We start from the raw sequence: 25,091 nt of genomic DNA on the forward strand, positions 1-25,091 counted from the left end.
AAAAATTGGTCTTTTTCGTCTGATCAAGGAGTTGTTCAAATCGAATCAAACTCGGTATGGAGTATCCCATGTGTACCTAGAGTCTAGAAGAAAAAGAATTTTTGCTATAGCTTGTCTAGAAAAAAAGTTCGTATTTCAATCGGAAATATCCAGTTATTCGCTTATTCTAATTTCAAAAATATAGAAATTTTATAGGGTCAAGGAGTTGTTCAAATCAAAACCAAACTCGGCATGGAGTATCCCGTGTGTACCTAGAGTCTAGAACAAAAAGAGTTTTTGCTATAGCTTGTCTAGAAAAAAAGTTCGTATTTCAATCGGAAATATCCAGTTATTCGCTTATTATATTTTCAAAAATATTGAAAATTTTATCGGGTCAAGGAGTTGTTCAAATCTAACCAAACTGGGTATGGTGTATACCATGGGAAGGTAGAGTCTAAAACAAAAAGAATTTTGGCTATAGCTTGCCTGGGAAAAAAGTTCGTATTTCAATCGGAAATATCGATATATTCGCTTATTATTCGCTTATTCTATTTTCAAAAATATAGAAATATTATCGGGTCAAGGAGTTGTTCAAATCAAACCAAACTCGGTATGGAGTATCCCATGTGTACCTAGAGTCTAGAACAAAAAGAGTTGTTGCTATAGCTTGTCTAGAAAAAAAGTTCGTATTTCAATCGGAAATATCCAGTTATTCGCTTATTCTAATTTCAAAAATATAGAAATTTTATAGGGTCAAGGAGTTGTTCAAATCAAAACCAAACTCGGTATGGAGTATCCCGTGTGTACCTAGAGTCTAGAACAAAAAGAGTTTTTGCTATAGCTTGTCTAGAAAAAAAGTTCGTATTTCAATCGGAAATATCCAGTTATTCGCTTATTATATTTTCAAAAATATAGAAATTTTATCGGGTCAAGGAGTTGTTCAAATCAAACCAAACTCGGTATGGAGTATCCCATGTGTACCTAGAGTCTAGAACAAAAAGAGTTTTTGCTATAGCTTGTCTAGAAAAAAGTTCGTATTTCAATCGGAAATATCCAGTTATTCGCTTATTATATATTTTCAAAAATATAGAAATTTTATCGGGTCAAGGAGTTGTTCAAATCTAACCAAACTGGGTATGGAGTATACCATGGGAAGGTAGAGTCTAAAACAAAAAGAATTTTGGCTATAGCTTGCCTGGGAAAAAAGTTCGTATTTCAATCGGAAATATCGATATATTCGCTTATTATTCGCTTATTCTATTTTCAAAAATATAGAAATTTTATTGGGTCAAGGAGTTGTTCAAATCAAACCAAACTCGGTATGGAGTATCCCATGTTTACCTAGAGTCTAGAACAAAAAGAGTTTTTGCTATAGCTTGTCTAGAAAAAAAGTTCGTATTTCAATCGGAAATATCCAGTTATTCGCTTATTATATTTTCAAAAATATAGAAATTTTATCGGGTCAAGGAGTTGCTCAAATCTAACCAAACTGGGTACGGAGTATACCATGAGAAGGTAGAGTCTAAAAAAAAAAGAATTTTGGCTATAGCTTGCCTAGGAAAAAAGTTCTTATTTCAATCGGAAATATCGACATATTCGCTTAATCTATTTTCAAAAATATAGAAATTTTATCGGGTCAAGGAGTTGTTCAAATGGAATCAAACTCGGAATGCAGTATCCCCTGTGTATGTAGAATTTAGAACAAAAAGAATTTTTGCTATAGCTTCCCTAGAAAAAAAGTTAGTTTTTCATACGGAATTTTGCAATTATTTCGAATAACTTGAGATTTTTGAATTTTAAAAATTGGTCTTTTTCGTCTGATCAAGGAGTTGTTCAAATCGAATCAAACTCGGTATGGAGTATCCCATGTGTACCTAGAGTCTAGAAGAAAAAGAATTTTTGCTATAGCTTGTCTAGAAAAAAAGTTCGTATTTCAATCGGAAATATCCAGTTATTCGCTTATTCTAATTTCAAAAATATAGAAATTTTATAGGGTCAAGGAGTTGTTCAAATCAAAACCAAACTCGGTATGGAGTATCCCGTGTGTACCTAGAGTCTAGAACAAAAAGAGTTTTTGCTATAGCTTGTCTAGAAAAAAAGTTCGTATTTCAATCGGAAATATCCAGTTATTCGCTTATTATATTTTCAAAAATATTGAAAATTTTATCGGGTCAAGGAGTTGTTCAAATCTAACCAAACTGGGTATGTTGTATACCATGGGAAGGTAGAGTCTAAAACAAAAAGAATTTTGGCTATAGCTTGCCTGGGAAAAAAGTTCGTATTTCAATCGGAAATATCGATATATTCGCTTATTATTCGCTTATTCTATTTTCAAAAATATAGAAATTTTATCGGGTCAAGGAGTTGTTCAAATCAAACCAAACTCGGTATGGAGTATCCCATGTGTACCTAGAGTCTAGAACAAAAAGAGTTGTTGCTATAGCTTGTCTAGAAAAAAAGTTCGTATTTCAATCGGAAATATCCAGTTATTCGCTTATTCTAATTTCAAAAATATAGAAATTTTATAGGGTCAAGGAGTTGTTCAAATCAAAACCAAACTCGGTATGGAGTATCCCGTGTGTACCTAGAGTCTAGAACAAAAAGAGTTTTTGCTATAGCTTGTCTAGAAAAAAAGTTCGTATTTCAATCGGAAATATCCAGTTATTCGCTTATTATATTTTCAAAAATATTGAAAATTCTTCGGGTCAAGGAGCTGTTCAAATCTAACAAAACTGGGAATGGAGTATACCATGGGCAAGTAGAGTCTAGAACAAAAAAAGTTTTTGCTATAGCTTGTCTAGAAAAAAAGTTCGTATTTCAATCGGAAATATCCAGTTATTCGCTTATTATATATTTTCAAAAATATAGAAATTTTATCGGGTCAAGGAGTTGTTCAAATCTAACCAAACTGGGTATGGAGTATACCATGGGAAGGTAGAGTCTAAAACAAAAAGAATTTTGGCTATAGCTTGCCTGGGAAAAAAGTTCGTATTTCAATCGGAAATATCGATATATTCGCTTATTATTCGCTTATTCTATTTTCAAAAATATAGAAATTTTATCGGGTCAAGGAGTTGTTCAAATCAAACCAAACTCGGTATGGAGTATCCCATGTGTACCTAGAGTCTAGAACAAAAAGAGTTTTTGCTATAATTGTCTAGAAAAAAAGTTCGTATTTCAATCGGAAATATCCAGTTATTCGCTTATTATATTTTCAAAAATATAGAAATTTTATCGGGTCAAGGAGTTGTTCAAATCTAACCAAACTGGGTACGGAGTATACCATGAGAAGGTAGAGTCTAAAACAAAAAGAATTTTGGCTATAGCTTGCCTAGGAAAAAAGTTCGTATTTCAATCGGAAATATCGACATATTCGCTTATTCTATTTTCAAAAATATAGAAATTTTATCGGGTCAAGGAGTTGTTCAAATGGAATCAAACTCGGTATGCAGTATCCCCTGTGTATGTAGATTTTAGAACAAAAAGAATTTTTGCTATAGCTTGCCTAGAAAAAAAGTTAGTTTTTCATACGGAATTTTGCAATTATTTCGAATAACTTGAGATTTTTGAATTTTAAAAATTGGTCTATTTCGTCTGATCAAGGAGTTGTTCAAATCGAATCAAACTCGGTATGGAGTATCCCATGTGTACCTAGAGTCTAGAACAAAAAGAATTTTTGCTATAGCTTGTCTAGAAAAAAAGTTCGTATTTCAATCGGAAATATCCAGTTATTCGCTTATTCTATTTTCAAAAATATAGAAATTTTATAGGGTCAAGGAGTTGTTCAAATCAAACCAAACTCGGTATGGAGTATCCCGTGTGTACCCAGAGTCTAGAACAAAAAAAGTTTTTGCTATAGCTTGTCTAGAAAAAAAGTTCGTATTTCAATCGGAAATATCCAGTTATTCGCTTATTATATTTTCAAAAATATTGAAATTTCTTCGGGTCAAGGAGTTGTTCAAATCTAACAAAACTGGGAATGGAGTATACCATGGGCAAGTAGAGTCTAAAACAAAAAGAATTTTGGCTATAGCTTGCCTAGGAAAAAAGTTAGTTTTTCATACGCAATTTTGCAATTATTTCGAATAACTTGAGATTATTGAATTTTAAAAATTGGTCTATTTCGTCGGATCAAGAAGTTGTTCAAATCGAATCAAACTCGGTATGGAGTTTTCCATGGGTATCTAGATGGTAAAACAAAAAAAAATGTTGCTATAGCTTGCCTAGGAAAAAAGTTAGTTTTGCAATCGGAAATATCGAGTTATTCGCTTATTTTATTTTAAATAATTTTAAAAAATAGGTCTTTTTGATTAGATCTTAGAGTTGTCCAAAGTGAACCAAACTCGGTATGGAGTTTTCCATTGGTATCTAGATGGTAAAACAAAAAGAATTGTTGCTATAGCTTGCCTAGGAAAAAAGTTAGTTTTGCAATCGGAAATATCGAGTTATTCGCTTATTTTATTTTCAAAAATATAGAAATTTTATCGGGTCAAGGAGTTGTTCAAATCTAACCAAACTGGGTATGGAGTATCCCGTGTGTACCTAGAGTCTAGAACAAAAAAAATTTTTGCTATAGCTTGCCTAGGAAAAAAGTTCGTATTTCAATCGGAAATATCCAGTTATTCGCTTATTTTATTTTAAATAATTTTAAAAAATAGGTCTTTTTGATTAGGTCTTAGAGTTGTCCAAAGTGAACCAAACTCGGTATGGAGTTTTCCATGGGTATCTAGATGGTAAAACAAAAAGAATTGTTGCTATAGCTTGCCTAGGAAAAAAGTTAGTTTTGCAATCGGAAATATCCAGTTATTCGCCTGTTCTGTTTTCAAAAATATAGAAATTTTATCGGGTCAAGGAGTTGTTCAAATCTAACCAAACTGGGTATGGAGTATACCATGGGCAAGTAGAGTCTAAAACCAAAAGAATTTTTGCTATAGCTTGCCTAGGAAAAAAGTCAGTTTTGCAATCGGAAATTTGCGAATATTTCGAATATTTAATTTCAAAAATAGGTCTTTTTCATCGAGTCAAGGAGTTGTTCAAATCAAACCAAACTGGGTATGGAGTATACCATGGGCAAGTAGAGTCTAAAACAAAAAGATTTTTTGGTATAGCTTGCCTAGCAAAAAAGTTTTACTATTATTCTAAGGTGAGGGCCTCGGGGCCGCTTGAGGTGCACCCCCCCTGCCCCGTTGAGACGCCGGTTAGTCGGTTCCCCCCCGCTGGGATTTTGTGCACCTCATTTGTGGGGACGTGAGTTTTTTTCCAACAGTACGGTTACCAGTGTAATTAGAGTGTAAAACAACAATAATTTTTGCTATAGCTTGCCTAGGAAAAAAGTTTAATATTTCGAATATTTAAGTTCAAAAATAGGTCTTTTTCATCGGGTCAAGGAGTTGTTCAAATCAAACCAAACTCGGTATGGAGTATACCATGGCAAGTAGAGTCTTAAACAAAAAGAATTTTGGCTATAGCTTGCCTAGGAAAAAAGTTCGTATTTCAAACGGAAATATCCAGTTATTCGCTTATTCGATTTTAAAAAATATAGAAATTTTATCGGGTCAAGGAGTTGTTCAAATCTAACCAAACTGGGTATGGAGTATACCATGGGCAAGTAGAGTCTAAAACAAAAAGAATTTTGGCTATAGCTTGCCTAGGAAAAAAGTTAGTTTTTCATACGGAATTTTGCAATTATTTCGAGTAACTTGAGATTATTGAATTTTAAAAATTGGTCTATTTCGTCGGATCAAGGAGTTGTTCAAATCAAACCAAACCCGGTATGCAGTATCCCCTGTGTACCTAGAGTCTAGAACAAAAAAAATTTTTGCTATAGCTTGCCTAGAAAAAAAGTTCGTATTTCAATCGGAAACATCCAGTTATTCGCTTATTCGATTTTAAAAATTATAGAAATTTTATCGGGTCAAGGAGTTGTTCAAATCTAACCAAACTGGGTATGGAGTATACCATGGGCAAGTAGAGTCTAAAACAAAAAGAATTTTGGCTATAGCTTGCCTAGGAAAAAAGTTAGTTTTTCATACGGAATTTTGCAATTATTTCGAGTAACTTGAGATTATTGAATTTAAAAAATTGGTCTATTTCGTCGGATCAAGGAGTTGTTCAAATCAAACCAAACCCGGTATGGAGTATCCCCTGTGTACCTAGAGTCTAGAACAAAAAGAATTTTTGCTATAGCTTGCCTAGAAAAAAAGTTCGTATTTCAATCGGAAACATCCAGTTATTCGCTTATTCGATTTTAAAAATTATAGAAATTTTATCGGGTCAAGGAGTTGTTCAAATCTAACCAAACTGGGTATGGAGTATACCATGGGCAAGTAGAGTCTAAAACAAAAAGAATTTTGGCTATAGCTTGCCTAGGAAAAAAGTTAGTTTTTCATACGGAATTTTGCAATTATTTCGAGTAACTTGAGATTATTGAATTTTAAAAATTGGTCTATTTCGTCGGATCAAGGAGTTGTTCAAATCAAACCAAACCCGGTATGGAGTATCCCCTGTGTACCTAGAGTCTAGAACAAAAAGAGTTTTTGCTATAGCTTGTCTAGAAAAAAAGTTCGTATTTCAATCGGAAATATCCAGTTATTCGCTTATTCTATTTTCAAAAAAATAGAAATTTTATCGGGTCAAGGAGTTGTTCAAATCTAACCAAACTGGGTATGGAGTATACCATGGGCAAGTAGAGTCTAAAACAAAAAGAATTTTGGCTATAGCTTGCCTAGGAAAAAAGTTAGTTTTTCATACGGAATTTTGCAATTATTTCGAATAACTTGAGATTATTGAATTTTAAAAATTGGTCTATTTCGTCGGATCAAGGAGTTGTTCAAATCAAACCAAACCCGGTATGGAGTATCCCTGTGTACCTAGATTCTAGAACAAAAAGAATTTTTGCTATAGCTTGCCTAGGAAAAAAGTTCGTATTTCAATCGGAAATATCCAGTTATTCGCTTATTATATATTTTCAAAAATCTGGAAATTTTATCGGGTCAAGGAGTTGTTCAAATCTAACCAATTTGGGTATGGAGTATACCATGGGAAGGTAGATTCTAAAACAAAAAGAATTTTGGCTATAGCTTGCCTAGGAAAAAAGTTAGTTTTGCAATCGGAAATATCCAGTTATTCGCCTATTCTATTTTCAAAAATATAGAAATTTTATCGGGTCAAGGAGTTGTTCAAATCTAACCAAACTGGGTATGGAGTATACCATGGGCAAGTAGAGTCTGAAACAAAAAGAATTTTGGCTATAGCTTGCCTAGGAAAAAAGTTCGTATTTCAATCGGAAATATCGACATATTCGCTTATTATTCGCTTATTCTATTTTCAAAAATATAGAAATTTTATCGGGTCAAGGAGTTGTTCAAATCAAACCAAACTCGGTATGGAGCATCCCATGTGTACCTAGAGTCTAGAACAAAAAGAGTTTTTGCTATAGCTTGCCTAGGAAAAAAAGTTAGTTTTGCAATCGGAAATTTGCGAATATTTCGAATATTTAATTTCAAAAATAGGTCTTTTTCATCGGGTCAAGGAATTGTTCAAATCAAACCAAACTCGGTATGGAGTATCCCATGTGTACCTAGAGTCTAGAACAAAAAGAATTTTTGCTATAGCTTGCCTAGGAAAAAAGTTAGTTTTGCAATCGGAAATTTGCGAATATTTCGAATATTTAGTTTCAAAAATAGGTCTATTTCGTCGGATCAAGGAGTTGTTCAAATCAAACCAAACCCGGTATGGAGTATCCCCTGTGTACCTAGATTCTAGAACAAAAAGAATTTTTGCTATAGCTTGCCTAGGAAAAAAGTTAGTTTTGCAATCGGAAATTTGCGAATAGTTCAAATTTTTAATTTCAAAAATAGGTCTTTTTCGTCGGGTCAAGGAGTTGTTCAAATCAAACCAAACTGGGTATGGAGTATCCCGTGTGTACCTAGAGTCTAAAACAAAAAGAATTTTTGTCATAGCTTGCCTAGGAAAAAAGTTAGTTTTTCATACGGAAATTTGCGATTAATTCGAATAGTTAATTTTTAATAATTTTAAAAAATAGGTCTTTTGGATTAGGTCTTAAAGTTGTCCAAAGTGAACCAAACTCGGTATGCAGTTTTCCATGTGTATCTAGATGGTAAAACAAAAAGAATTGTTGCTATAGCTTGCCTAGAAAAAAAGTTAGTTTTGCAATCGGAAATATCGAGTTATTCGGTTATTCTATTTTAAAAAATATAGAAATTTTATCGGGTCAAGGAGTTGTTCAAATCAAACCAAACTTGGTATGCAGTATCCCCTGTGTATGTAGAATCTAGAACAAAAAGAATTTTTGCTATAGCTTGTCTAGAAAAAAAGTTCGTATTTCAATCGGAAAGATCCAGTTATTCGCTTATTATATATTTTCAAAAATATAGAAATTTTATCGGGTCAAGGAGTTGTTCAAATCTAACCAAACCGGGTATGGAGTATACCATGGGAAGGTAAAGTCTAAAACAAAAAGAATTTTTGCTATAGCTTGTCTAGAAAAAAAGTTCGTATTTCAATCGGAAATATCCAGTTATTCGCTTATTCTATTTTAAAAAATATAGAAATTTTATCGGGTCAAGGAGTTGTTCAAATCAAACCAAACTCGTTATGGAGTATCCCATGTGTACTTAGAGTCTAGAACGAAAAGAATTTTTGCTATAGCTTGCCTAGGAAAAAAGTTCGTATTTCAATCGGAAATATCCAGTTATTCGCTTATTCTATTTTAAAAAATATAGAAATTTTATTGGGTCAAGGAGTTGTTCAAATCAAACCAAACTCGTAATGGAGTATCCCATGTGTACCTAGAGTCTAGAACAAAAAAAATTTTGGCTATAGCTTGTCTCGGAAAAAAGTTAGTTTTTCATACGCAATTTTGCAAATATTTCGAATAACTTGAGATTATTGAATTTTAAAAATTGGTCTATTTCGTCGGATCAAGAAGTTGTTCAAATCGAATCAAACTCGGTATGGAGTTTTCCATGGGTATCTAGATGGTAAAACAAAAAGAATTGTTGCTATAGCTTGCCTAGGAAAAAAGTTAGTTTTGCAATCGGAAATATCGAGTTATTCGCTTATTTTATTTTCAAAAATATAGAAATTTTATCGGGCCAAGGAGTTGTTCAAATCTAACCAAACTGGGTATGGAGTATACCATGGGAAGGTAGAGTCTAAAACAAAAAGAATTTTGGCTATAGCTTGCCTGGGAAAAAAGTTCGTATTTCAATCGGAAATATCGAGTTATTCGGTTATTCTATTTTTAAAAAAATAGAAATTTTATCGGGTCAAGGAGTTGTTCAAATCAAACCAAACTTGGTATGCAGTATCCCCTGTGTATGTAGAATCTAGAACAAAAAGAATTTTTGCTATAGCTTGTCTAGAAAAAAAGTTCGTATTTCAATCGGAAATATCCAGTTATTCGCTTATTATATATTTTCAAAAATATAGAAATTTTATCGGGTCAAGGAGTTGTTCAAATCTAACCAAACTGGGTATGGAGTATACCATGGGAAGGTAGGGTCTAAAACAAAAAGAATTTTTGCTATAGCTTGCCTAGGAAAAAAGTTCGTATTTCAATCGGAAATATCCAGTTATTCGCTTATTCTATTTTAAAAAATATAGAAATTTTATTGGGTCAAGGAGTTGTTCAAATCAAACCAAACTCGTTATGGAGTATCCCATGTGTACTTAGAGTCTAGAACGAAAAGAATTTTTGCTATAGCTTGCCTAGGAAAAAAGTTCGTATTTCAATCGGAAATATCCAGTTATTCGCTTATTCTATTTTAAAAAATATAGAAATTTTATTGGGTCAAGGAGTTGTTCAAATCAAACCAAACTCGTTATGGAGTATCCCATGTGTACCTAGAGTCTAGAACAAAAAGAATTTTGGCTATAGCTTGCCTCGGAAAAAAGTTAGTTTTTCATACGCAATTTTGCAAATATTTCGAATAACTTGAGATTATTGAATTTTAAAAATTGGTCTATTTCGTCGGATCAAGAAGTTGTTCAAATCGAATCAAACTCGGTATGGAGTTTTCCATGGGTATCTAGATGGTAAAACAAAAAGAATTGTTGCTATAGCTTGCCTAGGAAAAAAGTTAGTTTTGCAATCGGAAATATCGAGTTATTCGCTTATTTTATTTTCAAAAATATAGAAATTTTATCGGGCCAAGGAGTTGTTCAAATCTAACCAAACTGGGTATGGAGTATACCATGGGAAGGTAGAGTCTAAAACAAAAAGAATTTTGGCTATAGCTTGCCTGGGAAAAAAGTTCGTATTTCAATCGGAAATATCGAGTTATTCGGTTATTCTATTTTTAAAAAAATAGAAATTTTATCGGGTCAAGGAGTTGTTCAAATCAAACCAAACTTGGTATGCAGTATCCCCTGTGTATGTAGAATCTAGAACAAAAAGAATTTTTGCTATAGCTTGTCTAGAAAAAAAGTTCGTATTTCAATCGGAAATATCCAGTTATTCGCTTATTATATATTTTCAAAAATATAGAAATTTTATCGGGTCAAGGAGTTGTTCAAATCTAACCAAACTGGGTATGGAGTATACCATGGGAAGGTAGGGTCTAAAACAAAAAGAATTTTTGCTATAGCTTGCCTAGGAAAAAAGTTCGTATTTCAATCGGAAATATCCAGTTATTCGCTTATTCTATTTTAAAAAATATAGAAATTTTATTGGGTCAAGGAGTTGTTCAAATCAAACCAAACTCGTTATGGAGTATCCCATGTGTACTTAGAGTCTAGAACGAAAAGAATTTTTGCTATAGCTTGCCTAGGAAAAAAGTTCGTATTTCAATCGGAAATATCCAGTTATTCGCTTATTCTATTTTAAAAAATATAGAAATTTTATTGGGTCAAGGAGTTGTTCAAATCAAACCAAACTCGTTATGGAGTATCCCATGTGTACCTAGAGTCTAGAACAAAAAGAATTTTGGCTATAGCTTGCCTCGGAAAAAAGTTAGTTTTTCATACGCAATTTTGCAAATATTTCGAATAACTTGAGATTATTGAATTTTAAAAATTGGTCTATTTCGTCGGATCAAGAAGTTGTTCAAATCGAATCAAACTCGGTATGGAGTTTTCCATGGGTATCTAGATGGTAAAACAAAAAGAATTGTTGCTATAGCTTGCCTAGGAAAAAAGTTAGTTTTGCAATCGGAAATATCGAGTTATTCGCTTATTTTATTTTCAAAAATATAGAAATTTTATCGGGCCAAGGAGTTGTTCAAATCAAACCAAATCCGGCGTGGAGTATCTTAGGTCTACTTAGAGTGTAAAACAGAAGAAATTTTTGGTATAGCTTGCCTAGGAAAAAAGTTAGTTTTTCATACGGAATTTTGCAATTATTTCGAATAACTTGAGATTATTGAATTTTATAAATTGGTCTTTTTCATCGGGTCAAGGAGTTGTTCAAATCAAACCAAACTCGGTATAGAGTATCCCGTTTGTACCTAGAGTGTAAAGCCAAAAAAGTTTTTGCTATAGCTTGCCTAGGAAAAAAGTTCGTATTTCAATCGGAAATATCCAGTTATTCGCTTATTCGATTTTCAAAAATATAGAAATTTTATCGGGTGAAGGAGTTGTTCAAATCAAACCAAACTCGGTATAGAGTATTCCGTGTGTACCTAGAGTCTAGAACAAAAAGAATTTTTGCTATAGCTTGCCTAGGAAAAAAGTTCGTATTTCAATCGGAAATATCCAGTTTTTCGCTTATTTTATTTTAAATAATTTTAAAAAATAGGTCTTTTTGATTAGGTCTTAGACTTGCCCAAAGTGAACCAAACTCGGTATGGAGTTTTCCATGGGTATCTAGATGGTAAAACAAAAAGAATTGTTGCTATAGCTTGCCTAGGAAAAAAGTTAGTTTTTCATACGGAATATTGCAATTATTTCGAATAAAGAATTTTAAAAATAGGTCTTTTTCATCGGGTCAAGGAGTTGTTCAAATCAAACCGAACTCAGTATAGAGTATCCCGTGTGTACCTAGAGTCTAAAGCAAAAAGAATTTTTGCTATAGCTTGCCTAGGAAAAAATTCGTATTTCAATCGGAAATATCCAGTTATTCGCTTATTCGATTTTCAAAAACATAGAAATTTTATCGGGTCAAGGAGTTGTTCAAATCAAACCAAACTCGGTATAGAGTATTCCGTGTGTACCTAGAGTCTAGAACAAAAAGAATTTTTGCTATAGCTTGCCTAGGAAAAAAGTTCGTATTTCAATCGGAAATATCCAGTTATTCGCTTATTCGATTTTAAAAAATATAGAAATTTTATTGGGTCAAGGAGTTGTTCAAATCTAACCAAACTGGGTATGGAGTATCCCGTTGTACCTAGAGTGTAAAGCCAAAAAAATTTTTGCTTTTACTTGCCTAGGAAAAAAGTTAGTTTTTCATACGGAATATTGGAATTATTTCGAATAAAGAATTTTAAAAATAGGTCTTTTTCATCGGGTCAAGGAGTTGTTCAAATCAAACCAAACTCGGTATAGAGTATCCCGTGTGTACCTAGAGTCTTTGCTATTGCCTGCCTGAGAAAAAAGTTAGTTATTCATACGGAATTTTGCAATTATTTCGAATAAATTGAGATTATTGAATTTTAAAAATAGGCCGTTTTCATTGGGTCAAGGACTTGTCCAAATTGTACCAAACTTGGTATGGAGTATCCACTGTGTATATAGAGTCTAAAACAAAAAGAATTTTTGGCATAGCTTGCCTAGGAAAAAAGTTAGCTTTTCATACGGAAATTTGCAATTTTTCAAATTAGATTATTGAATTTCAAAAAATATGTCTTTCGGAAATTTCGACTTCGACTTTTTCGCTTTTATTTTTTTCAAAGAGAAACTTTACTGGATCAAAGAGTTGTTGAAAGTGAACCGAATTGTTATCCCAGAATACCAGTAGTGTTTAGTTGTATAATACAAAGAATGATCCGCCTAGCGTTCCTAGAAGAAAGTTATTATTTCACTCATTGCTTATTTTGTTTTCCAAACTAGTTATTTTTTATCTGGTGAAGAGTTTTTACACTTTCTCAAATACTTTTCAGTGAACATGTTGCAACAAACAACTATTGTTGTCAGGCAAAATAAAAATTATTGCAGAAAGACCTCGTGCATCAAACTTGCGTCAAATTGAGGGGTTAGTTCAGGACAGTAGTTTGGAAGAGCAAGTGAAAGAACTAAAGGCTAAAGTAGAAGATCTTACGAGGCGCGTAAGACAACTCGAGCAAGCTGCCATTGAAACTGTCGATCTTACTGGAGACGACAGTTTTAACACAACTGTCTCTGTTCATTCCGAAGATATGAGTCCTGTGGAAAATGGCTTTTGAAGGTCAATTTCTCTAAATTCAAGTAGATCAGACATATAGTTTTTGTTTTGTTGTGAACGTGGCTTATTCTTGCCTTGATGTTGTTTGTTATCATTGGTTGATTTAGCTAAAGTCATTAGTCTATGTTAGATTTTTTCAGAAGCACTTACATCCAGACAATTTTCAAATCAATTTTATTCTGATATAAACTCGTTTTTCCTGGCCTCACTTTTCGACATAATCCGCCCTGAAGTTTGTTTTATTCTGTTTAACGCTGATTTTGACTTTTTCAGATCATTGAAATGACTTCTCTGAATTGTTCGTTCGTGTGGTTGGTAATGTCAGCAAACAAAGATGATGCTAGGATAATTGACAAAAATTCGTCGTTGTGGGGCTCACTATCATATTATGAGAAATTGAGGAAATCAGAAGGGACAGTAGTAAACCTTCTCATAGGTGGCGCTGAAGTTCCCTATATAGTATTAAAGCAAGGGATGGCAAACTTTGATAAGGATTTGGAGAATTTGAAAAAAGATCTGTCTATTCAACCTACCTCAGCGAACGTGAATCTTATGGAATCTAATGATGCCACTTCTCAGCAAGAGAGAGCTAAATTGTTACCGCAACCGCACTCGTCCTCATCGTCGTCCCAGCTGCCCCTGAATGATGACACAGTTTCCGTAACGGTAATTTTAATGTCATTTAAAATTATTCTAAAGATTTGGTTATTATCGTCGTAATTTAGTTACTATCGTGTTCTATTGTGGTTTTAAAATGAGCGCAAATGTTTTAATCAGTGCAGGTCTTTCATTTTTTGTTTGTTTTATTTACCATCAATTTCTGATCGATTTAGTGCTGCCAGGATCATCGTGCAATTGCAGAAGTACTCTTACAAAACGAAAAACGTTTTTATGAGGTCGTGGATATGATGCAGAAGTCCTCGAACCAGTCATCTGAGGAATTTGTGAACCTGAAGCAAAGTGTGGCCACTATTGTAAGGCAGATTTCAAGTTTTAAGTATGAGTTCGCATTTCTGATTCTCAGTGTTTTTGTTTTCACTAGGTGAACGACGTTTTTCATTCCATTGATGTAACCGAAAGTGTTCCTGACAAAAACGAGGATTCGGATGAAGAAATTGCGGCTGTAGACGCCGATGATACGAATTTGTTTCTTGCTGTAGAGAGGAATCCACCGGTTCAGTACGGAATAAATGGTCAAAATTTGGACAAGGTGTACAATGGCCATTTACCCTCACAATATGGAACTGCTCTTAGAAAATGGATTTTTGGATTTAATGGACTGGCATTTGAAATGATCATGCCTGCAAAACATACTAAAGAAGGTCAAAAATGCGCTTCAAAGGAATCCATGCTAACGTTCTTCCGTGAGATTTTACAAATATTTTAAAATTACTTTTTCCTGATCTTAGGCATCCTAAATATAAGTTATGCAAACTATTAGTCAACATGTCTTTGCACTTATGAATGGAAAATTTGACCACTAGTTTTTTTATATTTGCCTAATATAACCTGTACAAACCCATAGTTTACATATTTTCTCTATGTTGTTGAAATGCTATTTTAAATTTTAGGAGCTGTTGAAAGAAAGTTCCCAAGAGACAAGTATCCAAAAGCAAAACTGCAAGCAAAGAACGCTGCTAATAGAACAGGGCTCAATGCTAGACAGCGGGTGCTGGGGACGGGCAAATACAGTGAGGCTGGTAAAGCTGAGAGAAATAAATCTCAGAAAGCAAAAAGAGCTCAAGGAAAGGATGCAAGTGCAGGGAACCAAGATTAGCTTGCATGTTATGATTTTTGACTTTGCTTGATGCCTGATTGCAGCCTAAACTGTAGCTTCATTATGTGAACGTTTTTGTTTTATATAGCTTTAGATTTTGTATTCATATTGTCACTTGTGAAAGTACTCCATTAGAAACATGTCTTTGAAATTCCAGTTTTGTTTAAGTTTTGTATCAGATTTTTTTTGAACTTTCTGTAGTTGATTCTTGTGCAGAGTTTTTGTCTCTTTCTTAAACCATTTCATGACAAATCACAGCAAAGGCGTAGTAGTTCCAGATTAACATATTTAGTTCTTGTCAAATGTTTAGTTTTCATGGTGTTAAAATTGTTAACAAAATTAATTTTTTCTCCGATCAATTTAAAACGGAATTTGTTTTTTTTCAGAACCATGTCTCAGACCAGAAAGTCAAATACCAGAAAGTCATCATCTGGCCGTCCTATTAAAGGCACACAATTCGAAACTGATCCTGAGACAGTTGTTGAAAGACCTTTGCAAGAAGAGAACAGAGATACGAAGTTCCTCTTCTATTATTCGCAAGCTTTATTCTCTTGCTATCTGAACGCTGATAACTGGCCAGCCAAGACAACCACGGATTTCAAACTGTCTTTGAAGGCCGGAGAAAGGACTGACATGTGGCATCGATCCAAGCCGCAGAATTGTATCTTCTTGGGAAAGGGGCCATCAAAACTCGTGTCTGAGCACCAAAAACAGACATTGGACAGACTGAAAAGAGGGCTTCCCGCAACTCACGTACCGACTCAGGTTCAAAAGAGTGCAGCTGCCTTGCCTTCGAATACCGCAGATGGCGCTCGTGAAACGGCCACGGCAACACAAAGTTCGGGAAAACAGAAGGCTTCGAAGCCATGTAGAGCTCTTCTGTTTGACGATTCACCAACTGGTGTCAGCAACGAACCTGAGCCGACTGCAACGCAAGAAGAATCTAGGGCACAGTGCAGTGAAGTGTGCGACAACTTCAAAAAGTTTTTGGTGGGACACGAGCAGAGAATGGTCCGCTCTAGAGCAATTGCTGACGTCCTCAAAAACAACGCAGACAAAAGGAGACGCAAGGCTGTGAAGGAGATAGAAGAACTAGTAAGATAGCTTTTTCTTTCTGATCAGAAATTTTTATGGTGTATATATATAGTAACATAAACTAGTTTTGATATGTTTTCATTCTGTGGAATTTGTTCTGATTCGATCTGTTTTTTGAAAGGTTTATTGTTCATTAAGGTAGAAGACCTCCGCGAAGCCAGATCCCTGACTCTGAAAGGATTTCAAAGTGTTGACGAAAACCCAACCTTGCTGGCATTATACCCTACCAAATCGGTTGAGCATAAAGGAGTCGATCTAAACAAAAGCATCAAAGCTGGCCCACATCCCTCGACACTCGGTAGAAATTTGAGGAGGACATTGTTTGGAGAGGACGGACTGACCGAATATATGATAGAAAGTGAGAATTCCCCCAATCGCAAAGAAGCGAAAACAGAGCTCTGCATGCTTTTCAGAGGTAAAAGATTTGTACCCTTAAATTTTTTTTACAATAATCCAGTTTTCGCGATTAGATGTCCTCCAACCATTGAAAGATTTTTTGCAAATTCTGTCACACATTAATTTTTTTTAGATCTAGTGGAGCAAAAATACCCTCTGACCCCCGACTGGCATACAAGAAAGCGAAATTGGCAGCTAATCAAGCAGGTTTGGACAGAAAAAGTTTTTTGAATCGAAAAGACAATCTGGTAGCAGATGAATCTGAACAGAGGATGGAAGATGAAGATAATGAATTAGACGTCGTCTGCAGTTAATTACTACGTTATCTACTCCAATTTTTAAAGCAGAAAAACTTTGTCTGTAGACATTTAGCGTTTATGTTCTTACCTTGTTGGCTCCTTTATTTCACGTATCCTCATTTCCTTAAATCCTGTACATTTTGTTTCAATGGTTTTACTCTTCAAATGAAATTTTGATACGATGTGATCTATCTTGCATTATGTTATTTGATCTCGTGTTTGAGTGGAATGAAATAGGGGTTTACAGTTTCGTTTGATTTAGCCTTCTGGTTGTTTATCTTTTGATTTACTTGTTTAAAGTTTTTATGTGTTTTGGATATTAGCTGTACTTTTTCAGTTGATGTGCAAAATTTTTGATAGAGAAATCAGAGAGTTGTTTATATAGATTTACTTGTTTAAACTCTTCATGTGTTTCGGATATTAGATGTATCTGTTCAGGCGATGTGCTAATTTTCTGGATAGAGAAATCAGAGAGTTGTTTATTGATATACCTGTTCAAAGTATTTATGAATTTTGGATATTAGATTTACTTTTTCAGTTGATGTGCTGATTTTTTGATAGAGAAATCAGAGTTGTATATATTGATTTAATTGTTTAAAGTATATGTGTTTCGGATATTAGATGTTATTCTACAGGTGATGTGCTAATCTTTTGGATAAAGAAATCAGAGAGCTGTTTATATTTATATTTCTGTTCAAAGTATTTATGAATTTTGGATATTAGATTTACTTTTTCAGTTGATGTGCTGATTTTTTGATAGGAGAAATCAACGAGTATCTAATTGAGAGTTTTATCGACTGTTTTTCTAGCAGTTTTCAATCATAATGTGTTCTTCTTTTGGTTTTGTCGCCAGTTACTCAGCTGAAATGTTTCTCTTATAACGGTTCCTATTAAGGGTGACTCAACGCAAATTTTAATTTTAGTGTTTTTAAGATATGGACTTTTGTGAAAAATTTTGCCTAGTCGAAGACGCTGTGTTAAAGCGCTTTATCAGTGATACTGTTGTGGTTCCACATGCATTAACATCAATGATTTCCGATGAAGACTTCTGCCGTCTCCAAGCATCTGACCGTCAGTTCTTGAAACTATACAACGATATGATAAGTATTTATACGGCAGCATACGAGGCTGGCTTTCGTATTGAACCAGATAGCTTTGGTGGGTTCTGCCTGGTTAATAGAAGTGGTCGCACTATCAAATCTGGAGTTATTGATAGCACTGTAGGACTACTTGCCAAAAAACCACCGAATCGTGAAATTGATGAATGGTCGATAATGGAAGGGGAAAGACTTATGGTTGGAGTTGCTAGGTGGGTAAACCTTTCCTGTCGACCAAATTGCGACTATTACATGAGTGGAGGTTTTAATGGAAGGCCTTGTGTTCGACTTCGAGCACTTCAGGAAATTCCAGACGGTTCCCAGTTGATGGCATTTTACAGTTCAAACTATTTTGGTGAAGATAATGTTGACTGCCTCTGTGGACATAACGATTTGCATGGCCTGAAAGTTAATGATGTTGAAACTGATACTTTGTGTTGCAGTCAAATCTCGGAAAGCAAGAAACGAAGACGCGTCCTACCACGAATCAAATTTCAAGAGCGTTCTACAGTTTTAGAGGGTTTCATCAACTTTTATGACGAATGTTCAAATTTAAGCACTACCTCCTTGGAAAGCAGCCTTGAAATAAATTTTCCCGTCAATATTGGGGAACAAATACCAGGAATTGTCGTTTCTGAACCTGAGTTTGAACAACTCTCAGATATTGATGTGTGTGATACGGATTTGTTTGAAAGTGAGGTTGACGCGAGTGCTGCTCTCATCAGGAACAGCAGCTCATCCTCTGGTTCAAGCAAAAAATATAGCTTTAATTTTAATCAACGAAGCTCTCAACCGTTAAATCACGTGAAGGACGTCTTTCCAGTTAATTTAGCAGCGTCGTTGGTTGCTTTGGTGGCAAAACATAATGGGTCAGATGCTCTGCTTAATGATTTGCTGAAGCGCGATCAAGCCCTTTTTGGCGATTCTGCTCTTACGCCATGGTCAGTAAGGAGCCAATTTCAAGAAGTATGTCAGCAATACCAATCGAGCAAGAAGGTTTCTCCAAATGGTGAACTAATTTTATTGAATTTTCGATCCTTGTTGATGGACATAGTTATTAAGTCTCTTCCCGATATGTTATTGTACGCAAGGAGCAAAGATGTTAATGAAGATATTCTGTTACCTGAGTTGAAAATTACTGATGGAAAATTGTCAATAAGGCTGCTTGTAAATACAGACGGTGCTGTTGTTTCTAAGTCACCGGTTTTATCCGCTTGGCCACCATTTTTAGCTATTGCTGACCTTCCACCGAGAAAAAGACAAGCTTTCGAGAACATAATGCTCGGTTCTCTCTTTGTTGGCTCAGGGTATCCTGATTTTGATTGTATTTTTGCTCACATTAAAAAAGAGTTGTCTGTGAGTGAGTATATTGACTTTGAAGGACAAAAGTTAGCCGTTTCTTTTAAACCGATCCTGTTGATTGCTGACTTGATAGCAAAAGCAAAGGTGCTGAAAATGAAGCAATGTAACGGCTACTACGGTTGCACTCTCTGTACGCAAAGGGGAACCCACTATGCTGGTGCCCATCAATACCCTCATGACCAACCAATTGTTATGAGGTCGGCTGATTCGCATTTGATCAATATTCGTGAATTAAAAAGCAGAAGCATAGAGAAGATGAAATCAAAGCATGGTCCTGAAAATGATTGCGAGATGCGAACGCAAGGTGTGAAAGGAAGGAGCGAAATTCTTTCACTCATTCCAAATCAGCCGCTGAGCTCGCCAGTTGACCCGATGCATCAACTGTTTTTAGGTGTCTCGAAAGAATTGTTTCTTTTTTTCTACGATAAGATGCATTCTGCTGAAAAACGTGAACTGAACGAATTTATTTCATCGCTCAAGCTCCCACATGAGTTTAAAAACTCTGTGCGATCTATAGATGCGCTGCATACCTTGAAAGCTAAAGAACTCAAGTTTGTACTCTTTTATTTGTCACCGGTTGCTTTTCCTCCCTTCTTTCATGGTGAAGACAGAGTTAGTGACGAAATTGATCTTGAAAAGCTGGTCTTTGCAACCCGCAGCTTGTTCGATACAATCGCAAACGCCGATTTTTGCGACAGACTTTTGAATGAGTTCTGCCGTAGCATGGCTGAAAAAACGGAGAAAATGGAATCAATAAACTTCCATCTCTTAAGGCACTTGGGATGGCAGGCCAAGAATATCGGACCTCTGTTCACCACATCGGCCTCAATGTTTGAATCGGGAAACCGCCTGTTAATTGCACCGTTGACAGGAACTGTGAATCAGTGCCAATTGATGACTTCGAGATTTATCCGTGCAAAGTTTGTTTTGAAAATGGAGTTGAGGCAGGACTGTTTGAGCTCAGCGATAAAAGATTTCCGGGGAAATAAGAAGATCGACGAAGTCTTTGCTTTTGTTGACAGCCCAGAAACTAAAAAATTTCAGGAAGTTCATCCAGATGCAGAGCTCTTTTGCCGAACATTTCACAAGTTTTACCTCGGTTCCGCATCATATGGTCGCGGCTCAGATGCCGACAACTACGTTGCTGCCAAATTGGGAGATGTTTTTATTGGCGAAATACTTTTCTTTTACAAAAAAGACAGCTCAACACATTTTGTTCTTCAGAAATTTGAGATAGTCAGGAGAATTAAATTGGTGAAGACTAATTTTGAGACAGATCTTCCATTCGGATTTGTTGTTGGTGACCCGAAGGAGACCATTGAAATTCCTATAAATGCTATAAAGAGCAAATTGTTTCGTTTTCAGTTCAAAAATACAGTGTATATGATTACATTGTTGAAACATTACGAGCACAATTAATTCAACCGCTTGAAAAAGGTTGACTTTGACCGCTTGCATTTGTTATAGCCTTTTTCTTAATTTTTGTACGGTTTTTGATGTTCATATAAAGCATTCGAATTTGTTTACATTAATTACTATAGTTTTCCTAAAGAATTAGTCTGAAATTTGAAACTTATTGATAAAGTTTTTTTACATTCGAGTTACATAACATAAACATATACATTTTTGTATACAATTTAGACAATTTCTATACAATTTTTTTAAGCTGTTCTGCAGATGTTAGAAAACTTAACAATGGTTTCTTTTTGTCTGTATGTATGTATGTATGTATGTATATGTAGGTGTATGTATGTATGTATGTATGTATGTATCTAAAACAAAAAGAATTTTCGCTATAGCTTGCCTAGGAAAAAAGTTAGTATTTCATACGGAAATTTGCAATTATTTCGAATAACTTGAGATTATTAAATTTTAAAAATAGGCCGTTTTCATTGGGTCAAGGACTTGTCCAAATTGTACCAAACTCGGTATGGATTATCCACTGCCTAATTAGAGTGTAAAAAAAAAGAATTTTTGCAATAACTTGCCTAGGAAAAAAGTTAGCTTTTTATATGGAAGTTTTCGAATATTTCGAATATTTTATTTCATAAATAGGCCGTTTTCATCGGGTCAAGGAAAATAGGCCGTTTTCATCGGGTCCAAATTGTACCAAACTCTGTATGGAGTATCCCCAGTGTAATTAGAGTGTAAAGCTTAAAGAATTTTTGCTATAGCTTGCCTAGGAAAAAATTTAGTTTTGCAATCGGAAATATCGAGTTATTCGCTTATTCTATTTTCAAAAATATAGAAATTTTATCGGGTCAAGGAGTTGTTCAAATCGAATCAAACTCGGTGTGGAGTATCTTAGGTCTACTTAGAGTGTAAAACAGAGGAAATTTTTGGTATAGCTTGCCTAGGAAAAAGTTAGTTTTTCATACGGAATTTTGCAATTATTTCGAATAACTTGAGATTATTGAATTTTAAAAATTGGTCTATTTCGTCGGATCAAGGAGTTGTTCAAATCGAATCAAACTCGGCATAGAGTATTCCGTGTGTACCTAGAGTCTAAAGCAAAAAGAATTTTTGTCATAGCTTGCCTAGGAAGAAAGTTAGTTTTTCATACGGAAATTTGCGAATTTCGCAAATAACGAATTTTAAAAATAGGTCTTTTTCATCGGGTCAAGGAGTTGTTCAAATCAAACCAAACTCAGTATAGAGTATTCCGTGTGTACCTAGAGTCTAGAACAAAAAGAATATTTGTCATAGCTTGCATAGGAAAAAAGTTAGTTTTTCATACGGAAATTTTCGATTATTTCGAATAAAGAATTTTAAAAATAGGTCTTTTTCATCGGGTCAAGGAGTTGTTCAAATCAAACAAAACTCGGTATAGAGTATCCCGTGTGTACCTAGAGTCTAGAACAAAAGGAATTTTTGCTATAGCTTGCCTAGGAAAAAAGTTCGTATTTCAATCGGAAATATCCAGTTATTCGCTTATTCGATTTTAAAAAATATAGAAATTTTATCGGGTCAAGGAGTTGTTCAAATCTAACCAAACTGGGTATGGAGTATCCCTTGTGTACCTAGAGTCTAAAGCAAAAAGAATTTTGCTATTACTTGCCTAGGAAAAAAGTTAGTTTTTCATACGGAAATTTGCGAATTTCGCAAATAACGAATTTTAAAAATAGGTCTTTTTCATCGGGTCAAGGAGTTGTTCAAATCAAACCAAACTCGGTATAGAGTATTCCGTGTGTACCTAGAGTCAAAAACAAAAAGATTTTTTGTCATAGCTTGCCTAGGAAAAAAGTTAGTTTTTCATACGGAAATTTGCGATTATTTCGAATAAAGAATTTTAAAAATAGGTCTTTTTCATCGGGTCAAGGAGTTGTTCAAATCAAACAAAACGCGGTATAGAGTATCCCGTGTGTACCTAGAGTCTAGAACAAAAAGAATTTTTGCTATAGCTTGCCTAGGAAAAAAGTTCGTATTTCAATCGGAAATATCCAGTTATTCGCTTATTCGATTTTAAGAAATATAGAAATTTTATCGGGTCAAGGAGTTGTTCAAATCTAACCAAACTGGGTAGGGAGTATCCCGTGTGTACCTAGAGTCTAACGCAAAAACAATTTTGCTATTACTTGCCTAGGAAAAAAGTTAGTTTTTCATACGGAAATTTGCGAATTTCGCAAATAACGAATTTTAAAAATAGGTCTTTTTCATCGGGTCAAGGAGTTGTTCAAATCAAACCAAACTCGGTATAGAGTATTCCGTGTGCCTAGAGTCTAAAACAAAAAGATTTTTTGCCATAGCTTGCCTAGGAAAAAAGTTAGTTTTTCATACGGAAATTTGCGATTAATTCGAATAGTTAATTTTAAATAATTTTAAAAAATAGGTCTTTTTGATTAGGTCTTAGAGTTGTCCAAAGTGAACCAAACTCGGTATGGAGTATACCATGGGCAAGTAGAGTCTAAAACAAAAAGAATTTTTGTCATAGCTTGCCTAGGAAAAAAGTTAGTTTTTCATACGGAAATTTTCGATTATTTCGAATAAAGAATTTTAAAAATAGGTCTTTTTCATCGGGTCATGGAGTTGTTCAAATCAAACAAAACTCGGTATAGAGTATCCCGTGTGTACCTAGAGTCTAGAACAAAAAGAATTTTTGCTATAGCTTGCCTAGGAAAAAAGTTCGTATTTCAATCGGAAATATCAGTTATTCGCTGATTCGATTTTAAAAAATATAGAAATTTTATCGGGTCAAGGAGTTGTTCAAATCTAACCAAACTGGGTATGGAGTATCCCGTGTGTACCTAGAGTCTAAAGCAAAAAGAATTTTGCTATTACTTGCCTAGGAAAAAAGTTAGTTTTTCATACGGAAATTTGCGAATTTCGCAAATAACGAATTTTAAAAATAGGTCTTTTTCATCGGGTCAAGGAGTTGTTCAAATCAAACCAAACTCGGTATAGAGTATTCCGTGTGTACCTAGAGTCTAAAACAAAAAGATTTTTTGTCATAGCTTGCCTAGGAAAAAAGTTAGTTTTTCATACGGAAATTTGCGATTAATTCGAATAGTTAATTTTAAATAACTTTAAAAAATAGGTCTTTTTGATTAGGTCTTAGAGTTGTCCAAAGTGAACCAAACTCGGTATGGAGTATACCATGGGCAAGTAGAGTCTAAAACAAAAAGAATTTTGGCTATAGCTTGCCGAGGAAAAAAGTTAGTTTTTCATACGGAATTTTGCAATTATTTCGAGTAACTTGAGATTATTGAATTTTAAAAATTGGTCTATTTCGTCGGATCAAGGAGTTGTTCAAATCAAACCAAACCCGGTATGGAGTATCCCCTGTGTACCTAGAGTCTAGAACAAAAAGAATTTTTGCTATAGCTTGCCTAGCAAAAAACTTCGTATTTCAATCGGAAATATCCAGTTATTCGCTTATTCGATTTTAAAAAATATAGAAATTTTATCGGGTCAAGGAGTTGTTCAAATCTAACCAAACTGGGTATGGAGTATACCATGGGCAAGTAGAGTCTAAAACAAAAAGAATTTTGGCTATAGCTTGCCTAGGAAAAAAGTTAGTTTTGCAATCGGAAATTTGCGAATATTTCGAATATTTAATTTCAAAAACGGGTCTTTTTCATCGAGTCAAGGAGTTGTTCAAATCTAACCAAACTGGGTATAGAGTATACCATGGGAAGGTAGAGCCTAAAACAAAAAGAATTTTTGCTATAGCTTGTCTAGAAAAAAAGTTCGTATTTCAATCGGAAATATCCAGTTATTCGCTTATTCTATTTTAAAAAATATAGAAATTTTATCGGGTCAAGGAGTTGTTCAAATCAAACCAAACTCGTCATGGAGTATCCCATGTGTACCTAGAGTCTAGAACAAAAAGAATTTTTGCTATAGGTTGCCTAGGAAAAAAGTTCGTATTTCAATCGGAAATATCCAGTTATTCGCTTATTCTATTTTAAAAATTTTAGAAATTTTATCGGGTCAAGGAGTTGTTCAAATCAAACCAAACTCGTTATGGAGTATCCCATGTGTACCTAGAGTCTAGAACAAAAAGAATTTTTGCTATAGCTTGCCTAGGAAAAAAGTTCGTATTTCAATCGGAAATATCCAGTTATTCGCTTATTCTATTTTAAAAAATATAGAAACTTTATCGGGTCAAGGAGTTGTTCAAATCAAACCAAACTCGTTATGGAGTATCCCATGTGTACCTAAAGTCTAGAACAAGAAGAATTTTTGCTATAGCTTGCCTAGAAAAAAAGTTCGTATTTCAATCGGAAATATCCAGTTATTCGCTTATT

General features: G+C 34.4%; 1 protein-coding gene across 2 annotated transcripts in view; it reads left to right on the forward strand.

Moving 5' to 3' along the window:
* The window catches only part of LOC142335333 (uncharacterized), a 79,206-nt gene that overhangs the window by 19,542 nt on the left and 34,573 nt on the right, over positions 1–25,091 (forward strand). The gene's annotated exons all lie outside the window — the stretch shown is intronic.

The sequence above is a fragment of the Convolutriloba macropyga genome, chromosome 2, assembly GCF_964194025.1.
Source record: "Convolutriloba macropyga chromosome 2, txConMacr16.3, whole genome shotgun sequence".
Lineage (NCBI taxonomy): Eukaryota > Metazoa > Xenacoelomorpha > Acoela > Convolutidae > Convolutriloba > Convolutriloba macropyga.